This window comes from Phyllopteryx taeniolatus, chromosome 16 (genome assembly GCF_024500385.1).
Source record: "Phyllopteryx taeniolatus isolate TA_2022b chromosome 16, UOR_Ptae_1.2, whole genome shotgun sequence".
Taxonomy (NCBI): domain Eukaryota; kingdom Metazoa; phylum Chordata; class Actinopteri; order Syngnathiformes; family Syngnathidae; genus Phyllopteryx; species Phyllopteryx taeniolatus.
Window position 1 is genome coordinate 5,019,768 of NC_084517.1, and position 27,586 is coordinate 5,047,353.

General features: G+C 42.3%; 1 protein-coding gene across 25 annotated transcripts in view; it reads right to left on the bottom strand.

Annotated features, from left to right (window-relative positions):
* Positions 1-27,586, bottom strand: part of LOC133465957 (RNA binding protein fox-1 homolog 3-like) — a 350,051-nt gene that overhangs the window by 204,339 nt on the left and 118,126 nt on the right. For 2 of the 25 annotated variants that reach the window (XM_061749170.1, XM_061749165.1), the window contains exon 1: positions 10,107-10,221. The exons of the other annotated variants lie outside the window; for them this stretch is intronic. The gene's annotated coding sequence lies outside the window, so the exon portion shown is untranslated. Of the gene's footprint in view, positions 1-10,106; positions 10,222-27,586 lie in introns of those variants that run through there. 25 annotated transcript variants of the gene reach the window in all.

Here is a 27,586-nt window from a genome sequence, read left to right on the forward strand (position 1 = left end):
CGAGTCGGTGCAGGACAACTTTTCTTGTTACAAAAAAACCCGCTGGAATCGAAGCGAGCTCGCCAGATGACTAATTGCAGCGATTTGAAACAAAACCTCTGGCAGCAGCAGAGAGGATCGGTTGCCTCGCTCGCGGAGCCCAGCGGGGACCTGCGGGCTCGGCGCCGATTGGCCACCGGCTCCGCTCGCCTCTAATTGAGATGTTTTATGAGGCCGCGTGCAATTGGACGAGCTCGAATCAGTCGGCGCATCAACCTCTGTCGCTCTGACGACCATTCCGCTGGCGTTTAATTGCTCGTGCTGCTAACAGTCGGCGGTCGGAATGCTCGAAGCAGCTGCGGCACGGCTCTTAAAGGCAGAAAATTATTCGGTTTTCTACTTCTTGGACTGGGAGGAAACACTTAGGCCCCTGCCTGTAGGGGGCGTCTAGGAATTTCATTACGCGCACGACTCTCACGTTGATGAGATTTGTATTTTGTGACGAATGAAACCCTGCCACGAGGCTCCGCCCACACAAAGTGACAAAATGGCAAAAATTCTGTCTACTTCCGCATTCGGCAAAAAATAGGACTTTTTCCTTTAAAAATTACAACTTTATTTCCAAAAGATTAACAGTTTGTAGTATATACAGTATTTATCTCAAAGAATTGACAATGAATGGTACAGGAAAGAAACCTGAATATAAATCCAATGGAACATGTTTTTGCTGCCACTATAAGACACACGTATACATATGACTCTGTCAGATGTTGTAAATATGCAGTAAATAAATATGATGGTGAGCTGAAACCACCGTGCATCAACATGAAATATTTTCATGTCGTCCGCTCGTGGAGGAAGGGGGCCGCATCAGACAAGGTGGGTGCATCAAGAGCGGCATCCGGTAAGCCGACGGTCAGCGAGACCGATGGCGTTCCGATCGGCATCGATACGGAAAGTCGGGTGTGAAAAAGCCTTGCGTCAATTGGAATCATATTAACATGATAAAGGGCACATTGCAACGCCGGCCGGCACATTGATTCCGCGGCTGCCTTCCACATGTTAATGAATTGTACGACTCCTCCTCCCATCCCAGGACTTCAGTCTGGGAAAATTACTTATAATACTAACATATAATTTTATACTTCTTTCCTTCAAACTTAGCATTTTTTGGGGGGGGTCATAATATAAGAACTGTTCATTTTTAAAATTATTATTATTTGCCTTTTTTTCTTTAAGAATTATGACTTCATTCTTACAAGATTAATATTTTTGTTTCTGAAAAAAACTGAAAAAATATTCTCATTTCTCCTCATAAAATGTAATTTTTCTTTTGAAGAATAAATCAGACTTTCCGAAAAAACATGTTTTTTCCTAAGATTACCATTAAAAAAATGTTTTTTTTTTCTTAAAAATTTCTCATTGGATTAGGCAAGCTTTTTTTACTCCAAAATCTAGATAATGTTGGGTCTCACACAAATAACGAATGGGAATTTAGAAGGCAAGTCTGATCCCTAATGTTATCAGAATAAAAATTGTACATTTTTTAGAAGAAAATGGTGTACTATTATGAGAAAACAAGCAGTAATCAAGTATGTACTTTTCAAGAATAAAGTTGATTCATTCTTGAGAATAAAAGTTGTATTTTGTTACTATTAAGGTGATTATCATTAAAAATGTGTTGGCATGTCAAACTTTACAAATCTGTACTTAGTGTTTTGGTGAAAGTAAAAATAATACAAAGGGAGAAACGCTCATATTGTACTAAAGCAACTAATCACCTTGAAATTCCAGTAAGATGTAATATGTAAGCTATTGGACATTTCGGAGGTAACACGAAAACGTTTTTATGAAAAAAAAAAAAAAAAACATTGAGAGAGTGGCGCGGCGCACCTTGCTTAAATATGAACTAATTAGGTTGCAAAATTAAGGCGTTTCATCTTCATTAGCATCTGACAAGCGGCCAACGAGGGAACATAATTAAGAGGAGCTGCGAGCTAATACAAGGATCACGTATCGCTCGCTATTCAAACGTGAAAACGCCGTTTAGCCCCGAAGAAAGCGCCTGATTACATTTAATAGAAGACTGCAGCACGCGGTCAATGTCGGCGGTCGAATGCGTTCTTACCGCTGTGCTACGATGGCGGCCCGGACTCAACTGCATTGCAATCACATCGATTACGACGGGATGAATCATTTTTCACAACATGATGTTTAGTCATAAGAGCAGCATGCACACACCGTCACTATTGATGGTCATCATGAGAGTTATTGACATATACGACACTAAAAACAGGAAAATGTCAAGAAATGGCTAAAATTGATAATCAAATGTAAAAGCAATCATGTAATAACATGATGAAAACTTTATGGCTTCACAGTTACAAGATGCACTCTGAGGGCAACTATAATGTAGGTGCTCTTCTATGCTGCATGCTGGCAAATGTATTTAACCACAAAATAAAGCACACATACATTTTATTGTTTATGCCAGCGAGTGGTTATTTCCACGACGATTGACACACCTGCTGACTTCCTTATTTGCAACTTGGACATTTTTCACTTTTTACTTGACAACAATTTGAAAAAGAGCTGATTTGCTGACAAAAGCATTGCGAGCAGTGAAAACGCAGCAGCAGCCATCTTGAGGGAGCCCCACAGGGCACTGTATTCGGTCCGGACAACGTCAAGAAGAAAACAACCACAACATCAGCCTTTTTATACACAAACGATTTCAAAATTTCAAGGGATGAGTTGGTCATTTGGGTAACAATTCGAATCTTCCTACTGAATCAGAAATCACACGTAGACACGTGACTTTTTGACTCACTAGAAAAACTGCAGACATGGATGGTTTATGGTTTGGTTCATTGACTCGAGTAAACAGTTCGCCAAAAACACTGTAGACTTACAGTGGGTATGGCAAGTATTCAGACTCCCTTAACTTTTTCACTTTTTGTTATATTGCAGCCTTTTGCTAAAATCATTTAAGTTCATTTTTTCCTCATTAATGTACACACAGCACCCCATATTGACAAAAAAAACCAAAAACGGAATTATTAAAATTCTTGCAGATTTATTAAAAAAGAAAAACTGAAATATCACACAGCCGTAAGTATTCACACCCTTTGCTGTGACACTCATATATTGAACTTGGGTGCTGTCCATTTCTTCTGCTCATCCTTGAGCTGGTTCTACACCTTCATTGGAGTCCAGCTGTGTTTGATTATACTGATTGGACTTGATTTGGAAAGCCACACCCCTGTCTATAGAAGACCTTACAGCTCACAGTGCATGTCAGCGCAAATGAGAATATTGAGGTCAAAGGAACTGCCTGAAGAGCTCAGAGACAGAATTGCGGCAATGCACAGATCTGGCCAAGGTTACGAAAAAATGTCTGCTACACTTAGGGTTCCTAAGAGCACTGTGGCCTCCATAATCCTAAAATGGAAGACGTTTGGGACGACCAGAACCCTTCCTAGAGCTGGCCGTCCGGCCAAACTGACCAATCGGGGGAGAAGTGCCCCGAAGTGAGAGAGGTAAAGAAGAACCCAAAAGATCACTGTGGCTGAGCTCCAGAGATGCAATCGGGGAGATGGGAGAAAGGTCTCTGCAATCGGGGAGATGGGAGAAAGGTCTCGAACTTCAACCATCACTGCAGCCCTCCACCAGTTGGAGCTTTATAGCAAAGTGGCCCGACGGAAGCCTCTCCTCAGTGCAAGAAACATGAAAGCCCGCATGGAGTTTGTTAAAAAACACCTGAAGGACTCCAAAATGGTTAGGATTCTAGAACTTTTTGGCCTTAATTCTAAGTGGTATGTGTGGAGAAAACCAGGCACTGCTCATCACCTGTCCAATACAGTCCCAACAGTGAAGCATGGTGGTAGCAGCATCATGCTGTGGGGGTGGTTTTCAGCTGCAGGGACAGGACGACCGGTTGCAATCGAAGGAAAGATGAATGCGGCCAAGTACAGGAATATCCTGGACGAAAACCTTCTCCAGAGTGCTCAGGACCTCAGACTGGGCCGAAGGTTCACCTTCAAAAAAGACAATGACCCTAAGCACACAGCTAAAATAACGAAGGAGTGGGTTCAGAACAACTGTGTGACTGTTCTTGAATGGCCCAGCCAAAGCCGTGACTTAAACCCAATTGAGCATCTCTGGAAAGACCTGAAAATGGCTGCCCACCAACGTTCACCATCCAACCTGACAGAAGCTGAGAGGATCTGCAAGGAGGAATGGCAGAGGATCCCCAAATCCAGGTGTGAAAAACCTGTTGCATCGTTCCTAAAAAGACTAATGGCTTTGTTAGCTCAAAAGGGTGCTTCTACCAAATACTGAACAAAGGCTCTGAATACTTATGGATGTGTGATATTTCAGTTTTTCTTTTTTAATAAATCTGCAAAAATTTCAACAATTCAGTTTTTCTCTGTCAATGTGGGGTGCTCCGGTGATTCACCGCTAACTACCGCTGATTGCTTTGAATCTCTTAACTCACCGACGCAAACGGACACACTGGAAACACCGCAGAGTCATTTTGGTTCGCCGATTTGTGTTAGCGGACTGCTGGGAAACGCCCAGACTCAGATAATTTAGTTAAATCAATTCAGTTATTGACTCGAGTTAATAGACTCAGCAGCAACAGCTCAAACTTTGATAATTTGGTTGACTCGATTCACTTTCGCACTCAATTTAGCAGACTGACTTGCCAAAAATACTATAAAAAAAATACAACTGACTCACCATTGTTCACCATGTACTGATTCAGTTAATCAGTTAAATTACTAACTCAATTTAGCGGCTGACTCGCCACAAATGCCACACAGTCGGATGATTCAGGTGAATCCATTCACTCTGACTCACCTTGGTGAGCTGACTTGCCAGAAACGCCATGGACGGGATGATTCAGTTGAAGCCATTCAATCACTGACCCAAGTTAGATATTTAAGAAGATGACATAATGAACACAGATAGATTAAAGTCTTCCATCTCACTTTAGTGAGTGACTCAAAATAACCCCTAAAACGAGTTTAGCAGCCCTATTCACTTTAACCTACAATGCATACAATCCGCAGCGAGCACTTCACAAAGCATCAACGCTTGCACCTTTTCAATGCGTCTGACTAAAAGTGACACGTAGAAAAAAAAAAAAAAAAAAAACATCCCTTTTTGGCCTGTCGTTTATATCTCATGAATGCTGGAAACCAAAGAATTTCAAGCACGAACAAAGATGTTTTTGAAAGGCACTTTTCAAGCTTCAAAGCCCAACGAGCCTAGAGGCCACTCGGCGAAAACTCAGCCTGCCAAGACCGCGGCATAGGAAAAAAAAACAGCCACAACATTATCAATCGACACACAAACACAACACACGTATGCGCTATATTACATATTTAACGCTTCACTTTCTTGGGAAGCAGCACATTATGCAGCCTCTCTATGCGAGTGAGGAATGCATCACAAGCTCCACACTCAGGAAATAACATCAAAGACATACAAAAAAGAACGTGGAGGGCTTGTAGTGTTGGTTTGCCCCCTGCTATACATTATACATACACATTTTACACAGCGTTTTGTCACCTCAAGATTGAAAGTGAGGTGAAAGAAAACAACAGGTGAAAATAGGTTAGATCCATTTGAGTCCATTTTATTCAAAATGGATCGTCGTAATGCGTGGGTGCAGAAGGAGCTGGTCTGCTCCGAAGCTAAGTGCGTGCAGATTCGTTTCTGCCTATAAAACAGCTTCATGAGTTCAACGTTTTGTATATCGCATCACTCATGGTTCTGAGACCTTTGTGAAAGATGATGACGTAACTGCAGTCGTTTGCTTTTGTGATGTACTAAAGTCTCCTACCATTTTTAATCAATGACAACGAATCAATTAACATTTTTTTTTAACATACTGAGTTATCGATTGAACATGATTTTGGTGTGCTGTTGTGTTGATGTTGGTGTGCAACAGTATATGATAGCAATATGAGGTATTATACTAACTTGAATGATGAAATGTTTATTAACTCAAAATAGAGAGCTTTATTTTTTTTTTTAACTTCCTGAAAGTAATGATAATAAGAAATAAAGTAATTCCCGAGTAAGTGAAGTATTATTGCCGTGAAACTGTACACCACTGAAAACTATCACCACCAAAATAATAATAATTAAAGCTGAGCCCCCCCCAAAAAAAAATCATCATTCCAAGAATGATTATTAAAGAAAAGGTAAAGTCAGTCAAGTCTGGTGTAGTGCAATTTACAACCACTGTAATAATTAACGCCTCCAAAAGATGATAATAAGAAAAAGTAAGTAAAATATGATGCAGTGGAGCCAGTTGTGCATCCCTGCAAACTACAACAACATCATAGCCGGCCGGAATAACAATAGTAAGAAATAAAGCACTTTTTAAACATTTCAGTTTTTACCTAACTGATTTTTTGATAACTGTACAAATGAAACAAATATAAGATTACATTCCTTTGAAGAGCAAAAAGTCAACATATTTCAGGTCCACGAACAAGAAAAAACTTCATCTATAAACCTTGTCCAGTAGGAGGCGCACTTAATGAGCATCTCTGTCATCTGTCTGCCCCGTACCTGCCAACCCAACAACCCGCCACGGTCCCCTCCGGGCCACCTTCTCGGAGCCGCTAATGACGCGTATGATGGCCTAGCCCGCCGTCGTTTGGGCCGCATTAGCGGGACAAACAATCATTGGCGGTGTCACTTGATAATGGCCCCCCCGACCAAAAAAAAAAAAAAAAAAAAAAAAACGCACCTTGCAGACCCTTCGGTAATTAATTGGGGGCGCTCTGCCCCAAAGATTTCCAATGGCGGTGCGGACGATGGCCGCGGAAGCCCTACAACACCATCGATCGCTCGCAAAGTGAGAAATGCATCTGGGTCCGGCTCCACATCTTAATGGCGGCGCTATTGATGCTACCTGCCAGAGCGGTCACCTATTGATACCCGTGCACATCCACAATGAGCTCCGCGGGGGATAGCGCCTGCCCTGCGTCGTAAATAACGGGAGCCGCCGGCAGGCGGGGCGGGCGGAGGGCCGCTCATTCTGTGATGGCAGAGCGAGCGAGTCAGGGTCGGATCCATACTCCTCAGGGCCGCAGCACGTTGCTATTACGACAGGCGATTAGCTAAACGGGCCTGATTGGAGAAATTGGATTAGGCGTTGATGAAAAGCGGAACCGGCGAGGCTGCGGACCGGACCCGCGCCGGCGCTCATTAAAGCGATAAATCTGGTGACCCTCACTTTCATGCCGCACCAAACTGGGAATTAGTCATGGATCGACCTGGCCGGCTTGACCCCACTCCTGACAGAGTCGAAACCGTTGAGCTGTTAATAATAAAAATAATAGTACAATCCCCCTAAAAATATTACTCAATAATGGGCTCATAATATTTAGCCCAATGAAAACATAAGCAAAGCGAGGCCGTGTAGTCCACACCACTGCTACTGACAAGCACAATAATAATAATTAAAGCCCCGAAAAGTAATAAGAAATTAAGTAAAATATGACAAGTCAAGTGTGATGTAGTGCATTTGTAAAAAAAAAACAACAATGACAATAATGATAATAATAATAATAACAGGGGACTTTTTACTGGCGTGGACGTTTCTATTTGTCAACTGCAATACAACAGTTTACTGCTACCAATTTATACAGTATATCCATCAAGTACGTTTTTCAACGGGTAGGCATGGAAGAGGGCCTCTTCCAGCTTGTCTGTGAAATTTAGGGTCTGTAAGCCAGTGTAATGACGAACAGATCACTGTAGATGGCGCCGTTGCATTACTTTGATTGAGATCAGCGCAGCTTTTGAGTAGAAGATAAAGATTAGACAGTGCATCTCGGCTTCTCACGTTGATCATGACGCAAGGACATTTTCAACACAGAAGTTGGACAAGTTTAGGCAACTGTTTAGGCGCAGTTCATGGAGTGAATGAGGAACGTCATGTAAAAAAAAGCTACTCAACTTTATTGATAAAGCTCTTTAAACACAACCACAGCAGAAAAGAAAGTGTTGTACACAGATACCAATAAAACTAAAAGTGGAACCAAGCACTAGATGTCAAAGCTTCCTGTTATATTGTCAGTGTGCATATATTCTTTAAATGATGCTGTTAACTTACTGTAAATCTACGAAATATGTATTCTAAAAAAGAACTGCATCTACTCGCCTATAGGGGCCGCCATTTTCACGTCATTGCGTGTGCAAAAGTCGCGAGAATGTGACGTGAATTTGTCCCTCCTTAACTGCTAGCTCGTTGCCTTACATTTGAACAAGCCGAGTTTGTTAAAAATGGATCGGTAGGAACTGTAAATGTGTCAGGCTGTCAGCATCAATTTGTGCAGATTCATTTTCAGCTATTAAACTGCCTTAGAAAAGTAGTTTGCCAGCTGGCACTCACCTAGCAGCTAGCTGCTAGCTGCTAACTCACCGGTGAGCTAGCGCCATATTCTACCATTTAATCAATGACAGCGCAATAAATTCGCAATGTTTTAGCATATTAAAATAGCGATTAAACGTGAAGTAAAGCCAGCCGCCTCAACGATGGTTTCATACTAAGCGCTATGGTAACAATTCGGACGCCGCCAACACACTGCGAGGGCCAACTTGAAAGTAAAAGCCTCGCCAATAATGCATTTGACGTCAATGCCTTGTTAGGGTTTTATTTTGAAGCAGCTACAGCGTGCTTGCGCATCTAGTCTTCATATGTGCGCTTCTCAAAAGCAAAAATATTAGGGTCAAAGTTCTATTTGACGTTTCTTTTCACAAAAAGCTCATTTTCTGATCTGATCGCTGCTTAATTCACTTAATACCGACATACAGGCAAGAACTTAAATGTGCGTCGCCTCCAGTGGAAACAGTGAAAAGGTGGACCAACGTAGCAAAGATAGAACTTCAAAGCTGTTTAGAGTGCACAGACTGGAATGTCTTTGAAAATTCAGCTGGCAGCCTGGATGAATATACGGACACTGTCACATCCTATATCAGTTTCTGTGAAGAGGTGTTTGTACCGACAGAGTCCTTTCGCACGTTCAATAACAACAAGCCGTGGTTCACTGCCAAACTTCAGCAACTTCGCCAGGCTAAAGAGGACGCCTATCGAAGCGGGGATAGCGCCCTGGATAATCGGGGCTAGAAACCAGCTGACTAAATAAATTAACATTGCAAAGAGAAATTATGCAGTAAAGTTAGAAAAACAGTTTAGCGCTAACGACTCTAAATCAGTCTGGCACGCATTACAATCGCTAACCAATTACAAGGGACCAACCCCCCCAGCTGAGAACAATAAAAGACTAGCCGACGACTTGAACAGCTTCTACTGCAGATTTGAAAAGGACACTTAGCAGTTAACTTACAATTCCATTGCAACATGCTGCCAATTTTTGTCTTGAGTTTTCTGTCACATCTCTGTCGGGCCAATTGTACATGACTCGTGCACTCGCTGTAGTCGTCTCGCCACGCTGCACTGTTTGCATATCTGTTGTTGACAAATACCGGCCACTCATGTTCCTGAGTAGCATCTGCAACATCTGCACAATCGACATTGTCCCAGATTATCGCACGACCATTTCTTGAAGTCTCTGTGCCCTTTTCACAATGGTCATAGCACCGGACTATTGTTCTATTAGTCATTTCAAACTGCTCTAATTGCTAGAGGACTCTGCACTTTTTGCACAATTGTCCAAAAAAATAAAGAATGTACCGGCATTACCACATTGCTGGTAACCTGATTGTGATTCTGATTCTGATTCTGAAAAGGCAAAGGAATTTAAGTGTGATGCCATGCTATTGTACAACACAGCTAACCACAACGAAAATGATAATAATGAAATCCTTCAAAAGTAATAAGACTTTGCTGTAATAATCACAATCATATGAAAAAAAGGAAATGGTAAAGTATGTCGGCATCTGCGCTCATTTAACCAATAAATACTGTGACCCTCACTTTCAACAAACTGAATTAGTCACCCACGCACCCACCACCCCATCCCCGTCGCAAAGTTAGCAATAAATGAACGATCTCTGTGCCGCGCTGCGAAGGCCCCAGACAAGACAAATGCACCAACATGAAAGGAGCCGAGCGCACCAATAACGCGATCGATGCTAACCCCATCCCGGCGGCCTCGCAGGCGCTGGCTCGCCCTCTCTTGGGTCCGCAACGAAGACGAGAAGAAGAAGAAGAGGAGGCTGCCAGGCGTAAATAATTAAACCTCAAAGCCGCCAGGATGGACGTCGTGCGCCGGCAAAACTGCAAAACAGAAAATCTGGTTAAGGGAGGCAAGGATGACTCATCTCTGGAGAGTCACTACCTGACATGCCAGGAGGGGGGGGGGGGGGGGGGGGGGGGGGGAATAAGTCTGCGGATGTGCTCAAGAGCCACCTGCGAATGGGCAAAATGTTCAACCTAATCAACGATTGCAACATCTTCATCCCTCGTATTCATTCCACAAACCTGGAAAGGTTCCAGGTACCAGGGGCACTGACACCAAAAAGGGGGAAATCGTGTGGCCAAAGCATATGCCATATATATTCCAACCACCAGAGACGTTAAGCGGACACATTTTTGTGGCTCAAACATGCACTTTGGTTGTGTGTAGCCATAAGAAAAACGCCAAACCAAGTAGCATCCATTTTTCCAGGTTGTAGTAAAATATTCGATGGACAGTTGACGCTTGAGCGGGGGGGCATCGTTTCAGTGCATTCAGCGGACACGCTCACCGCATTGGAGAACGGACACAGTACGATTTTGATGCCTCATTTTATTTACTTTGGCAATTTTTATAAACATTCGAAAAAACAACGCTGAAATGACTCACGTGGCATTCGCCCGGCCGCCGCCCAACGCTAGGCGCCGACTACGGCGGTTACGATGCCATTAATACGTCGCTCAAATGTCAACGATTGCAACGTCTTACTCTCTTGTCAATTTCGGCGGGGAAGGGGCAGCGTACATGGCCGAAACGAGGGGTGCTGCATGCCGAGGAATACATTAGACTGGAGGAATCAGGCTGAACTTTACATCCTCCTTGAGTGCGTCACGTGACACGCTGCCATTTTGAACGCCGCGCCGTGCCAGCCCGCCCTCCCGCCAGCCTAATTGGCTTACAGGAAGCTGAGGGGAGGGGGGAGAAAATAAATAAAGAACGACCCCCTCCTCCCTGGAGGGAACTCAAATTCCACTCAGTGGCACAAGATCGCCAGCGGGAAGAAGCGGCCGACAGAAAAGTGCTGCATTCGGACTTTTTTAGTGCGTCCCATTCAAACTTGACGACACGTTGGGCGCGCTCTGCCTGCTCAACGGTCGTCGCTGTCAAGAACTCTTGGGTCGAACCCAACTACAGTGCTCAGCGGGACCCAAAAGTTATTGGGAAAAAGTTTCCAACGGAATCCGGACTGCGGTAGGCCCACACCTTCAAGTCGATTTTGCCCTTGAGGACCCTGGCCAGACGTTTTTGATGATGTTGCAAAAGGGGACCAAACATCTTCAACTATTTGCCAGCTTACTCTCAATCGGTTTCTGATGATGAAAATCAAAGGCAACCAATGAAAACTGAATGTGTCTGTACATGAATACATCCACATGTGGTTTTACCACTGTATATATGAAACTGTATATTTATTAATATAAACGATCATTTTCCACACTTATTTTGCATTTGTTGCTACATAGGGAGTCTGTTGACTTTTTTTCATGGTGAATCCTCAAAATATTCATAAAACCTTTACACTAAGCTCTGCCGACATTAGGTGCCATAGGTAAGAAACAAAAGTTTGGCTATTTATCATCGCCCATCCGTCGAGAATATCTGGAATTTGCCCAAAATGTTATCTTCAAACCAAAATGGCTGACTTCCATTTCACTTTCAGGCATGAAGACTTTTTTTGTGTGCATCCTGCGATGTTAGATATGTTCACCCAATTTTGTGTCGATCAGTGAAACTGGTGCCGGGGGCTGATTTTTAAAAAAAAAACAATTTTAAATAACTTTCTAGAGGGCACGTCATTGCTCAAAATAATAGTTAATAATAGGCTCCTTGAGACTTTTCTGTGCATCTGATTTCCTGTTGATCCGTGCAACTGGTGTCGGGGGCTGATTTAAAAAAAAATAAAAAAAATCCCCCCAAATGCCTGCTTCAAACCAAAATGGCTGACATCCTGTTCAGTATTCATCGCGGTCCCGATGATGGTGAAACTGGCGTCGAGGGCTACTTTAGTAAGCACACATATGTTCCGATGCTGTTATACAGGAAGATGGACCCGCCTTCATTTAACTGTCACTCAAGCTGACAATTACTTTTTAAACAGGGGACATTCTATCCCGAACAAAAGAACTCACCCGTCGGGGTCATTGATGGCCATTGTCCCCCTCTAGTCTTCTACTAGAGTGTTAATAAGGACCACTTCAGACGTCCATTTTCTGTCTTTGAAGAGAGAAGAAACCGAACGATTGCTCGGTCAAATCAAATTAGCTTCCGCCAAGTCCTTTTTTTTTTCTGGAAGAAGTGCGTCCAGTGGAACACACTGCACTCACAATGAGGCTAATACGATGGAAATACTCCCTCACTCCCGGACAACTGTCACCGCACTTGGACGCTCTTTTGTGTGGACCCAATTCAAGTCGTTGTGTCATGAAGTCAAAAGAGGCGCGAACAAAGGATGTGTCAAAAAGCTCATTTTTGTTAATATTGTATAACACAAAGCACATACTGCATCCCCAAACGGTTTCATTTTTTGTCTATGCTTTAATTTTCTTATTTTTTTTTCAAAATTTGGACAAACTATTCAACAAAGCTATATTTTCCATTGAAGAAAAAAATTAATTTTGACATTTTTATACGTATATTTTATATATATATTTAGTTTTTATAGTGTTTTTTGTCTCCAATTAAAAAAAATATATATATTGCAATATTTATTTTGCCTTAACTTAAGAAGGATGATATTCTATTGTTAGTTAGGCCTCTAATGTTCTAGAATTGTTGTAATAAAGTACACCAAAGTGTCTTATCTTCACATTTCACAAACCAAATGAACACTTGTCAATCTATAAAAGTGTCATGTGTTATTATTAATATTATTATTTTTGTCATATCGACGCAAATGCCTTTACATAAAAGGACGCGAGGGGCAAAATGCACTGCGGGATGCGGACTCGCACTCCCTTGGTCGTAATAATGTAAATAAGACATTTTGAGACATAAATGTGCTTTTCACCGACAGTTTAACTCAAGTGCTTCCTGTTTTTGTCCCACTTGAATGTTGTTGTGCCTTCCACACAAATACACACAAACACACCTCGGCTCAACAATTTGCATTCAAATAAGATATTGTTGCTCGTCGAGAAGAAGCAAGCAAAAGGTTTTGCGAGTAAAAAAATGTGTCGCGGGGAGTAAATAAACGCTCATTGAAGAGAGGCAAAAAAGCTGTTCGAAGGGAGGGAGGAGTGTCAGTGGAAAACAAACAAAAATAAAAAGAGTGCATTGTCGCGTTTGCAGCAAGCAAGCAGTGTGAGAAGCGATAATTAACCGGTAATTAATTTGAGAACTCTTTATTTGAGAACAAAAATGTGTGCTCTGCAAAAGAGTAGCACAGCTTTTTAATAAGCGGCGGCAATAGAAGATGGGTTTGCTTTTTCCTGTTTCCGTTTGCCACAAATAAGACGGCTTGTTTGTGCCACGAAGGCAGCACTTCGTCCCAATTGGACGCCGAATGAAATCAAGCACAATTTGGAGAGGTTTTGCCATACTCAAAAAGACCCACAAAAAAAGTCTCCAGAAGCTATGCCCGAAAAGACACAGAAAGTCCGCCATTTTGGCTCAAGGTGCCCATTTCGGAGTCATTAAGACGCCCAATATTTTTGTCATAACTTAACTCGTGATTTCTTGGAAAAGTCCGCCCCCCCAAAGCCGGTATCATTTAGCATCACGAAATTCGGTAGACATGTCTATCATACGTTGACCCACAAAAGAGTCTCAAGAAGCCATGCTTGAAAATACACAGGCTGTCTTCCATTTTGGTCCAAAGTGTCCATTCATACAACAAGAGTCATACAACACAAAACTCGAGTAATAACTGAACTCATGATTTATTTATTTATTTTTTTTAATTCAGCCGCCGATGCCAGTTCAACTTAGCAATGTGAAATTTAATAGACATGTCTGTCATGAGTAAACCCCCCAAAAAGTCTCAAGAAGCCGATGCATGAAAAGACACAGAAAGTCCGCCATTTTGGTTCTCAGCGTTCATTTCGGAGTCATTAAACACAAAACACTGGTCATAACTTAACTAATGTTTGTATTAGTGCCTTTCATGATCAAATTATTAAGTTTTCTAACTAAGACTGACTCATTTCACGGACTGCAAATCCTTTCGGCCGTCCACTCTGATGTGGACGTGCGTGCATGTGTTTAACTAGCAAGTGAAAATACAGTTAAGGACAAAAAAAAAAAAAAAGGCTTCAGACCAAAATGGCTGCCTTCATGCGTGTCTTACAGCATGGCAACTTTCATTTTTTCTTTTTTTTTTTTAATGCTTCCAATCGTGATGAATATGCGTGCCTGATTTGGTGGCAATCGAACGTACGGGTGGCGGGGGCTGACATTTTTTTATAACTCCCCATGGGGCACTTCTGAAGGTGTTTTGGAGGTAAAATGCTTAAATGTTAAACCCTTAAGCAGAAGCACTTCACCCCCCCACCCACACACACACACACACACACACACACACACACACACGAACACACTTTTACAGGGAAAACTAATCTAGATCGCTGCTCCCATCTAGTGGCCGCCGGTGAAAGCGCAGCCCAAAGAGGCCAAAAATCACAGAAAATGGGTCATTTTGTTGTTGTTGTTGTTGTCGACCCATTATTTACTGTGCATACAGAGTTAGTGGGTGACGCAATCATGTGAATGGGAAGACAAAGGAAGGAGGAAGCTCAGAAAAAATGTCCAATTTGAGGCTCAAAGGGGAGAAATTTAAGACTTTGCAAGACTCATTCAAATTAGAGACTTACCACTGAAGAACTACTCTGAGTGGGCCATAATCCAATATTATAAGAGTATTTCAAGACATTTTTCAGTAATATTAGTCATTTTTTTAAAAGGTTATTGTGCAGGTAGCATTTATCAATACAAACTAAATATACATAAAATACCTGCACTGATTTAAATTGTAAATTTTGGGAGGCATTTTTAACATCTTTGATTGATGCGTTAAATAAAGTTTTTTTGGTTTTTTTTGCTTTTTGTTTTTTTTAATACAATGAGTGGAAACTTACCCTACAGAGTAAATCTTGTTCTTCATCCTGCCGATTGAGCATTTACATGATCAAAAATCCTTTATAGTAATATCTATTGCATATTTTTTTCTATGCAGTTTTTTTCCTCAAATTGGTTAATGAAAGTTTCTTTATTTGTATTTGTTTTTTATTCATTTATCTCATTAGCTGATTGGCTAATTGATTTAAACAAAATAAAAATAGTAATTTTAAAATTAACAACGATCCATGTATTTTTTTAAATTTTGTTTTAGTTAAATCATTTGTTAACTGATTTCAAATATTAATATTGCTTGTTAAAATTAAAATACTAAATGAACAATTTCAGTTCAATGTTTTTATTTTGTTGAAACAATTGGTTAATTAATGATGGAATGATCAATTATAGTTAGTAAAATTAAACTATTAGGATGAATCACCATTATATTGTCCAAATCCACTATTTTACATTTATTTTATTTTATTTTATTTTATTTTTTCTTACATCATCTATCCATTTTAAATTAAAAAAAATAATAATAAACAGGTTAGGAAGCACCGGCCTGCTAAATTGAGAGCGATTTGCTTCAACTGACGCATAGTTGCGTATGCGTCCACTAGATGTCGCTGGGCAGAAAGAAATGTCACGGGGCCTCCGCTTGTCCTCAGCCGAACCCTTTTTAGACAGGCAACCACCTACATACACACGACCACGCACATGGCAGGCACACGCACGACCAATCACAGCCATCAGGCATCGCTCCATCAGCCGCAGCACGGCGGCTCGGAATCCAGCTCAGGAGCGCCCCCTGGCTGCTTGAAATGCAATGAAAAGGTGGATTTCCTGCACGTGTCGTCGGGATAGCGATGTTCAGTGACGTTCAGTAACATTTAGTGACGTTACGTGACATTTACTGCTGTTTAGTGACGTTTACCGTGATGTTTAACAACATTTAGTTATGTTTAGCAACACGTTTAAGCACCGTTTAATGCCGTTAGCAACATTTAGCTATTCATTTTTCATCCTGTAGTTACATTTACTCGCATTTACTGACACATTTAGCAACATCTAGTGAGGTTTAGTGATACTTAAGTGAAGGTTATCAATATTTATCAATGTTTGGCGACGTTTACTGACGTTTACCGATGTTTAGTGACATTTAGTAACATCAGGGGACGTTTATTGAAATGTTTCATGCCATTTAGTGAGATTTAATGATGTTGAGCGACATGTTTAGCACTGTTTGACGCTGTTTAGTGACACGCTTCATGACGTTTCACAATCTTTAGTTACATTAAAAGATTTTAAGTGACATTTAGTATCATTGAGTGTGACTTAGCGATGTGTAGCAATGTTTTTGCAACGTTTAGCTACATTTTGCGACATTTAGCGAAATGTAGTGATCTTAAGTGACGTTTAGCGATACTGAGTGACATTTAGTAACGTTTAGCGCCATTTAGCACCGTTTAGTAATGTTTCGCAGTGTTGTGTGTCATGCGATGTTTAACAATGTTTCGCCATGTTTGGCTGCATTTAGTGATGTATTGTCACAGTTTGCAACATTTAGCGTCATGTCATTATACGCTGACAGAACTTTAACGACGTTTATCGAAGTTTGTCAATTCCAACAGTTTTTTTTTTTGTCATGAAATGACGTGAGCGATCTTTAGTGACAGTGACGTTTTGTGACGTTTATTGACAGTTATCGACATTTAGCAACTCTACGTTTAGCAACGTAGCGACATTTATCAATGATTAGGAACATTTTGTTACATTTTATGACATTTCGTGACATTTAGCGAGGCATCGCGACAGGAACATTTGGAGACAAGTGATGTTGATCAATGTTGAGTTACATTTAGTGACATTTGTCAACTTTTAGTTACGTTTAACAATGTTTAGTGATGCATAACGACATTTATTGACATTTAGCAACAGCATAGTGACACTGTAATGATTATTGATGTCATGTTTACATGTCTAGTAACAACACTGGAGATCCCCCTAAATGCGTGAAATGGAACGCCAAGGTGGAGGCTGGCTAAAATGTCACGCCTCGTCCTTCAGTCGCTGACCTACATCCATTGTCAGGCCTCGCCATGGGGGTGACAGCGCACCCTGCTGGAGCCTGACCTTAACACAAATGTGGGGAAAAAAAAAAAAAAAAAAACAGCCGCATGCATGCTGAATAATGAATTGATGTGTTCAACAATAAGGGCCCCCGAGGCCCCTGTGCAGCTGTTCACACGGTTCCCAGCAAGCAACTCGCTCCTCCTGGGCAGGCGCCACTCACCATTTTATACACACACACACACACACACACCTGCTGTCCCATGGATACACCGCCACAAACACAGCCAATAAAAGAAACATGAGCAGGATGGAGTGGGAGGACACACACACACACACACACATACACACAATGACACAAGCGCACACAGCTCCCACTTGCACTGTGAAGAAGAATGAGGATGTCCTAGCGCGCAAAATCCAACTCTATTTGTCTCTACCAGGCCAACCACACACACACGCGCGCACACACACACACACACACACACACACACACACACAATGACACAAGCGCACACAGCTCCCACTTGCACTGTGAAGAAGAATGAGGGTGTCCTAGCACGCAAAATCCAACTCTATTTGTCTCTACCAGGCCTACCACACACACGCGCGCACACACACACACACGCACGCACGCACGCACACACACACACACACACACACACAGTGTCTGTCTACTCACGAAAAAGGTGGAATTTCAAGGTTTGTGCCACTGAAAGACACAAAGATGAGAACACAAAAATGCACACGCAGTGTCAGTGTCATAGGGGGACATGCCAGGCAAGCCCCCCCAAATGAGTTACTGCGCCACCCCTGCCAGGCTGCCACCGCCCCCTGTGTCGCCTTTTTGTGGCAAACTTTATAGCGTTTTTAAATCTGTGCAACTCTCATTATTTTAGCCTGCTAACTCTGAGATAAAGATGAAAAAAAAGATGAAACAATATCAAAAATAAGGAAGCTGGTGTTGATCATTTGTTATGCGATCATGTCACTTCCAGTCAAAGTAGCGTTTATATGCATCTGATGGCGCTGCCAAGTGTTAAGTGAGCTGACTGCATTCAAACGTAGCCTAACATTTGGCGCCGCCATCCAACTCTGCGGAAATTCATTCACCACTCTGAGAAATGCATTTTATGACCACAGGTGCAATATGCTCCATAAAATAAAGGCCCGCTTGGCTCAGCTAGCGTTTGACAGGCGGAACCCGAAAATGCGCGAGCCGGTAGAAGGACACCGTCGTAGCATATAGGGAAATGCCCATATGCCACCGAGCCAAAATGTCTTCACTCAAAAAGGTGGAATGTCAAGTATTAGAATGCACAAAAAGGCAAAAAACAAGCGCACACTCACAACCACACATCCTCAAAGAAAGTCAGACGCATTAAAAGACACTTTAGACACCTTATAATGATTGTGGGTAGTCGTGAGCTACAGTTACTCGAGTAACTTTTGGGATCAATTGTAATTGTCAGAGTAGTAACATTTGACTTGTACTCGAGTGTTTTTTGTTTTTTGTTGTTCAGAGGAAACGTTACTTTTACTCGGTTACATTGAGCTACATTCCATTTGCAACTTGTGTGTGTTTTTTTTAATCTACCGGAGTCTATTTGAGTTTGTCGAAGAGAGACTTGCTGTCACGTGACGCTGCGCCACAAATAAAGCGACGAGTGACGTTTGACTACTTTTGACCAATCAGAGCGAGCCAGGCAGTCACTTTGTTATTTTAAACAGTATATGTATATATAACGTGTGAAAATGTGATATTATTGGGCAATAGTTGAGGACACTGTACATATTCCAATGTTATTATTTTATTTTTTTGGTATATTTGATGTTCCTATGCTATTTATATTCATAAATCAGAAGCCAGTACTTGAGTAGTTTTTGTACTGAATACTTTTTGTCGGGTTACTTTTGACTTTTGCCGGAGCGCTATTATTTGAAAGTAACAGTACTCTTTCCCGGGCTTCTGCTTGTTTGGTGGAAAGTCCCCCAAACAGAAAAACGCCCCCGAGCGCCGCGCTGCAAAAATCCGGAGAAGATCTTTGCGGTCCGGTGCGACTTTGTGGCCGGCGGAACTCTGCGCTACAATCGGGCGTGAAGAGGAACAGAAGGTCCGCAGGCGTCACGCTGATCCTGCTCGCCGCGGGGCCGCAACTTCTCCGTCTTCCTTTTTTTTCTCCCTGATTCTATGGGAAGCCCTTCGAGTATTCAAGATCAACTGAAGGTCCATAAACTAGTATGCTCTTTGTCCACTCGTAAGACAATTCAGTGCACTAATTGACTAAGGCACACCAGTAGAATGACTGTCTTAATAGTCATTTATGTTCCACTATCAGTGCACAGTTAAACATTACTATTAAACTACTGTCCTGTACTAGTAAACACTACTAGACCCAACTACTAATCATGTGTCACGCACTAGTAGCCTCCTAAATGCTCAAACAGCTTCTGCATCCACCTTAAAGTCCATGTACTAGTACCTCTTTAACCTCACTAGTAGGTAGTAGTAACTTCACATTCTACTAGTGCACTGAATTGACCACTATAACATCCTAGACATTTTTTGTCCTGACTCGTTGGACAGCTTTGGCATACCAGTAGGACAACAATGTGTCACTAGTTGACAAGCCTAGTACTACTAGTGATATGATGGGATTCTACTAGTTAACATCTACTGCTTCACTAGTTGAACTAGTAGAATGCAGATGTTAACTGGTGCACAGTTTTGCCTCACTAGTAACATGTCGTTGTCCTACTAGTGTGCCAGAGAAATGTCAAACAATAGTGGGAAACAAATGTTACTACTAAAACACAGTCGTTCCACTAGCGCACTGAATTGTCTTACTAGTGTGGACAAAGAGCATACTAGTATACGGACCTTAAAGGTGCCATATTTTACCAAGCCAACTTTTTCTAGTATGAGGGATGTAACATTGGCTCCATGGTGCATCAGTAAACATGTGACATTTGAATTAAAATCATCCACACATTCGTTAAATTCCAGACAATCAGATCATTCGAATTTCTCGATCTTATCTACGTCACTAGCGAAGATCTCCTCTCTGCCCCCGCCAGGGCTGCCGAAATAACAAACACGTGTCCCCTCACAAGTGGGTCTTCTACACGGAGACAACCGATCCGAGGAAAGGGAGCGGTCTTGGCCAAATATGGAGAAAGCAGATACAACACTGGGTCAAACAGAAGTAGCTGTCAGAGGGGCCTTTTCTGGACACTCGTATGACAAAACCAAGGTGTTTGTTGAAATGAAATTGACACTTTTATACTAAGTCCATGTTTGAGAGTTTTTAAATAGCAAAAATATGGGAACTTTAAGTTGGCTACATTTGGAATAAACGGTCAAAGGGCTTTTCTTTCTATAGAATTTCTGGCACTCAACTTCCTGACCTTGTCCCTGTTGAGGAGAGCGCGCCCGTCAGGCCCGTTCGGACGTTCGGCCGGCGGGGGGGCGGGCGGCGTGGGCGAGGGGGTGGAGACGGACGCTGCGAGGGAGAGGAAGAGCAGAGGACATTCCTTTGGCCTCGAGCGAAAACTGCGCAGACGCGGCACACGCTGAGAGCGGGAATGTTCGCGCACGCTGACACGCAAGCTGCGTCTGCTGGCATACACGTACACACACACACACACACACATCAACACGCAGCATATTTTGACAGTATGGATCCACGCAACACATATAAACACGCACACGGTCAGTTGGACACACAAACACAGCCCATACATGGCTGCACGCACACTCACACACACTCACACAGAAACATTCGAACCCAGTTTTGTAGGACTACGAGAGAGCTTTAAAATGACGCCGACGTCAACAATTCAGCGATGTTTAGTCACGTCGCAGGTCAAACCAATTTTGCTCACAAACAGTCAGAGTGCTTGTGTCTCGTGGCAACAATGTCGTCGTCTCGTTTCAAATGCGAACATTTTTCAGCGAGAGCGACTGTCGAGGATTCGAATTGTCGTGATGTCATTGCGACGACAAAGATGCCGGTGTTGTCTCGCGTCGCCTTTTGTAAGCTTCACAGCAACACTCACAACCACAAAAAAAAAAGGAAGCAGTGCTGATATTTTCCATGAAGCAAATCAAGTGTGAAGCCAGCACAGACTTTTTTCTTTTTTGTCTTTTTCCTTCGTGGACGGGCCGCTGTTGACGGAACGGAGTGAATTATTGAGCGTCGCGGCGGAGACGTGCTGTACATTTGCTTCGGGGCTCCGAGGAACAAGTAGGAAGAGGAGGCCAAGAAATTCGAACACAAACTTATACTGGATTGATTTTTTTTTTTTTAATGCCAACACCACCGGCAGTAGCATGTTTTTATTTTATTTTTTTAAACATAGGAAATACACAATTGAAACACTAAGAACTAGAGCGGGTTAACTCTTTTTTTTTTTTTTTTTTTTTTTTTTTTTTTTTACATTAGGGTTGGGCTTAGGAGTCGGCATCTGACAGGCCATAATTGCCCGGCCCTACCATTCCTAATTTTTTGCGGAGTGAGCGTGGTGGGAGTAGCTTTTACTTCAAGACCATATTAGCAAGCCCCCAGTTGTAATCGGCGTGTTCTGTTAAGAAGGAATTTGAATGCAAACATAATGTGTAACATTTATAACATCCCACACTGACTTAATGAGACGAGCTGCTTGAAGCTGCTCAGAGCGCTACGAAAATAGTGACTTTTTAACATTTAACGTTTTTATACAACACACACACACACACACACACACACACGAGTCAGCCTCACAAAAGGTAACCTCGCCATGACCTGTCACCCAAATTGTGTCTGAGCTCGACGAGTCACTGCAGACGTAGACGCCGCTTTGATGCTTCGTGGCCTCGGGCGGGCAGGAATACGTCAGCGTATGCGTACACACACACACACACACCGTGCTGCAATGTTTCTGCGTGTGCGTGCGCATGGCTGAGATAAAGATCGCAGCACTCGGGAATGAAAAGACGCTTTTAATCCCAAACTGTCGTCAGTTGAAATTAAATTTCCTCATCTTCCGCGACGATGTCCAGCTTCCCGAGAGGCTGCTATGTGATCAGATAATGGCTTTGGCTTGGTGAAGCAGCGTGTGGCTCGAGTGGAAATGATGTGTTCTAAGAAACGGTGAACATTTGTATGTTTGTCATCAGGAGTTTGCTTTTCGTACAAACACGTTTTCATGTCAAAAAAACAAAAGCAAAATATTTTTATGGTCAAACTGTAACTTTCTTTTGTTATTTCATCGATGATTCTGTATAGAGTCAATATTTTGCAACAAAATATCATAATCATATGTAACAAACATATAACCGTTTACACGATGCGTTCATATATTGCTGCCATAGAAGAAGTTAATTGTGCATATCTTTTTCATTGTTAAAAACACAAACAAAAGCAATGCATGTTTTGCGCAGTTACGGGCTGTTTATTTCCAGAGTCGGTTACAGTAACCATGGCAACCGATGGCCTCAGCGCTTGTTTTGATCAGACTCTTAAGTGGTAAAATACATCAAGTGCGCCGCGTCAAACAATGTTGATGATTTAAAAAAAAGGAGTCATCGTGTTCAAAGTGGCAGGAGGTCACGAGTGTATCATCACACACATACACGCGCGCGCACACACACGCGTATATGCCGCCCGGATGCTATGATTGGACGGTAATGTGAAGAAATATTGGATTTTCCCGGCGGCCAGGTTAAATCCTTCAGGCAGGCCGCTGGGTCACCCAAAAAAAAAAAAAAGAAGCCTTGGAGAGCAAATCTTCTTAAATTCAACAAAGACGTGCTCCGACTCCCTTGGAAGGAGTTTGAGCGTCGGCCTCGCTAATCCACACGCGGAGGGACACACTTTTTCAAAACGTTCGCCGCCGGACTCACTGAAAACATGCAATTTATGTTATGTTATAAAGATGCGATGTATTTCTCCTTCCATCCATTTTCTGTACCGCTTATCGTCACGAGGGTCGCGGGTATGCTGGAGCCTATCCCAGCTAACTGCGGGCGGGAGGCGGGGTACACCCCGAACTGGTGCCACGTCGACCAAAGATCACGCTGGTGAGTGAAACTGAATTTTCCCAACGTTTTTACTGGAGATTTGTGTTGAATGGTGTGCGATCAAAGTTCTCTGCCATGCTCCGTCCACACTCAATGAGGAAAAGTACAAATGTCCCGCATTTTGTGTCACTCATCTAGCTTGTATCCAATATGCAAATTTAGTAGCTATCCGCCAAAATTGAGTGCACATTTAAAGGACACCTAGAAATGTCCAAAATGACCCACTGTTTGCCACCCAAGTGACTGACTGAAAATGTGTTGGGGTGTTTTTTTTTGTACTGCTGAGATAATTAGACAGTACTCGTAATGAGCACTACCATGTCATTGTGCACCACTTTGTCCCAGGATAAAGCCTCAGCACGCTCCCACAGACCTTAAAGCTTTAATTAAAATGAGCGGATTTGTGCTATTTAATTTTTTCTTATATTTTTTTTTTTTTTTTGGGGGGGGGGATTTTTTTTTTTAGGGGGCTGCCTTTTCATTCCTCGCACAATCTTTCTGCTCGCACACAGACGTGAATTCAAATGGAAACAAAGCGCAAGCACGGTCGAGTTAATCGTCTGAAGACGCTTTTGCGTGGTTCATTGACGCCGTCGCTCTCCAGCAGTTGGCCCGGAACTTTCTTAGCCGAAAGCGCTTTTTGTTTTTCGGCCGTTCATGTCGGGGGAAAAAAAAAAAAAACACAAAAGAGAACAAAGTATTTAACTATTTAAAAGCTGCCAAAACCTTCCCTAGTTGTCCATCCATCCATCCATTTTGCATAGCGCTTCTCCTCACGAGGGTCGCGGGCGTGCTGGAGACCATCCCAGATATCTTCGGGCAACAGGCGGGGTACACCCTGAACTGGTCGCCAGCCAATTGCAGGGCACATAGAAACAAACAACCACTCACATTCACATTCACACCTACGGGCAACTTAGAGTCCTCAATTAACCTCCCATGCATGTTTTTGGGATGTGGGAGGAAACGGGAGTGCCCGGAGAAAACCCCCGCAGGCACGGGGAGAACTTGCAAACTCGTCCGATTGATACGAAATTTCAACCGCATATACTCGACAGGTCGATGACACGAAGTCGCGAAGAATACGAGTTTTCGACGGTGCTAACGGGTGGAGCATGGCAGGAAGTTGGTCGACTTACTATAAAACACAATGCTGACAATGCAGTTCCACGAGAATTAGTCATGCAACTGAGCCACTGATCGTAGTCTCGTCTTACTATTATCGGGGCCCAAAATTGCTTTTTGCATTCCTCTCTCATCCCACCACCCCTTTATTGCCGATCAAAGCTGAAATTTCCCCGACTTTTTGGCTTTGTGGAAAGGTGACGACACGGAGCGGCGTGCCAAAGTCAACCTGGCGAGTTGGCCTGTGTGTAAGCGTAGTCCTCGCTTCCGATACTGGAGAATAACGTTTAACACCTGACACTCACTTCCCCCACCCGTAGCTCCATGGTGCCCCCTTCCTCCTCCTTCTTTATGTTTAACAATCACACTAATAAAAAGCTTCCACATGCATCCCCCCCCCCCCCCCCCCTCCCTTCTTCCCCTTTTTTCTACAGGCTCCTCTAATGAGGTAAATTAGCGGCTTGCGACAGATGCATGGAATATACACTAATGGCCGCCATCTGTCACTCAAGTCGGCAGCGAACGGCGATGGCAAGCCCCCAACACAGCCTCGGAAGACAGACAACAACAGCGAAAAGGTATGAGCGATGCTAACAAAGGCACAAATGTCCTATTTAACTATGTTGAATATGCATAACTTAAGGTCTTTATTTGTGGCGCTATGAACGTGATTCTGACTGATACTTCAAATCTGTAATCTGTAAATATGTAAAAGCTGAAGTGACACGCCCCTGTTGGCGTTCAATCATTTCTTCATGACATTGACATAAAAGGGTCTTTAAATGTGATAGATTCAACGGAAGAAGAAATAAAAAGCAACACAGCCTTCACTCGTTTCTTGATACCTGAGAAAATGCTGTCACTAAATAACATTAAAGCTGCTTGATAGCAAATGGAAAAAAAAAAAAATCTCTGACAAGTTCATATTTGAAGGATCCCTAGAAATGGACAAAATGACCCTACAATTGTCACTTTGAAACAAAATGGCAGACTTCTTGTCTTTTTGGCATGGCTTCTTGAGAGTGACAGTATCTGCGTTCACCCATGATGGATATTTCTCCCGAATTTCATATTGCTCCGAGAACGTGGCTACAGGCGCTGTAGTTATTAAACTTTCATGTTTCATGGCGAGTCATCAAATTTCCAGCGCTCAGCCAAACATGCCGTGAGTAAAGCTCAAAATGATCACACTGTAGCATCAGACATGTGTCGAGTATCACATTTGAAACATCGGCAATCGGACAAAATCGCGAGGAGGAGTTAATGTTTGAAGGACACCTGGAATTGGCTAAAATGGGCCGAGATTGGCCGCTTCAAACCAAAAAGGCACACTTCATGTTTCTTCTTAGGCTGTTTGAGACTTCTTTTGTGAGTCCACTCGTGATGGACAACGTCGAGCAAATTTCATGCCGGTAAGTGAAACTGGCTTTGGGGACTCGAGTTTCCTGTTTCATGGCAAAATCATCAAACTTTGCCACTATGCGCCGCTCACAGACAATAAGACAAACTCAAACTATTGATCATTAGTTTCATTCATCAGTCTATTATTTGTGGTTCAAATTTGGCGAAATGGTCGAAAATGTAAATGGTCTGTTCTTCTTGATGAAACAAAACAATCTAATATACACAAAACAGTGTAAAACAATATTTGATAAATATTAAGGAAATAAAGATTAGTATATATATATATTTCTTTGTTTAAAACAGAACAATTTCCTTAAACGTCTTAAGCAGAATTCACAGAGACTTAGTGGGGACTCACCAGACACCATTTTGATATATAGGGGGCAGTAGTCAAAACAAACAGTTCATGAAAACTCAGGAATTCGCTAAACTGAACTGACGGAAGCAGAAATAGAGCGGACCCTCACCTATAAACAAGCAGACCCCTATCATTCTTGCATTGCATTCCCAACATTTGAAACATCTCCTGGCATTTCAGAAACAATTGACAGAATGAATTCCCAAACCTGCGTGCATGCTTTCCGCTAGACGAGCTCAAACACAAACGATGCCTTGAAACACATGTCAACTGCTCCAAGAAGTGATGGCTGCCCCAATTATGACCACACAAAAAAACACACACAAAAAATAAATGGATACAAGATAGCACACATGAAGCACACATAACCCATCATGTCTTGACGTGTGACTTTTCTTTTTGACAACTTTAAGTTATGCAGAAAGTTAAGGCGTGCCCCCCCCCCCCCCCCCCCCCCAAACAAGAGGGATGAGCGATGCCAAGCTGGTTTCATCCAGCAGATCTATTGAGCTGCAAGACACAACATGGCATACACTAAGAATAGTAAGAAAGAAAAAGAAAAAAACTCAAAATACGATTAAACAAGAAGCAACGTAAAAATATAGGAATATCTAAAAATAAATATATAAAAAAGAATTACAATGAGTAATTCATATAGGTTATTCAATTCATCAGTTCATTCAGTCAATAAAAAGAAAAAAGATGACACCATTGGGGGAAAAAAAAATATATATATATATATATATGTTATTTTCAGACCATTTGGAATCACATTAATGTGACGAGAAATAGTTCAAATCATACAGACTAAAAAGTCCCAACAGAAATAGACTTTGCCCACTATTCTCCATGCAAGTTAGCAAGTGAGCAAAATGGGGAAGAAAATGCTTTCAGGTGAGGCGAAGTCAGCTAAATATATGGTTTTTAAGCTAACCATAGCCGTATCTACGACACAACTTATTGGGTACAACATGAACTTTTCAAACACATATGTTGTAATAGGTTAGGAAAACGTTTTTCTTACCATTTTCTACTCGATTCCTCTGGAGAAGGAGTTGCTGTGTCCAAAATGGCGACTAGCTTCAGCTGTTCATCCTCAACCCGTTCTGCTGGGTCAAAATAATGACCCAACCTTGGGTGAAAGTAACCCAATCTACTCAGAATCCACAAGTACCCAGCGAGCGGGTTAAGAAAACAACCCAGCATTTTTTTAAGTGTGTGAAGGTGCCACGTTCATCAAACATCAAACAACTCTGTCTCGAGACTTCAGCCTGGAAGCTGAAGCTTGGATGCAAATGGCTCTTCCAAATG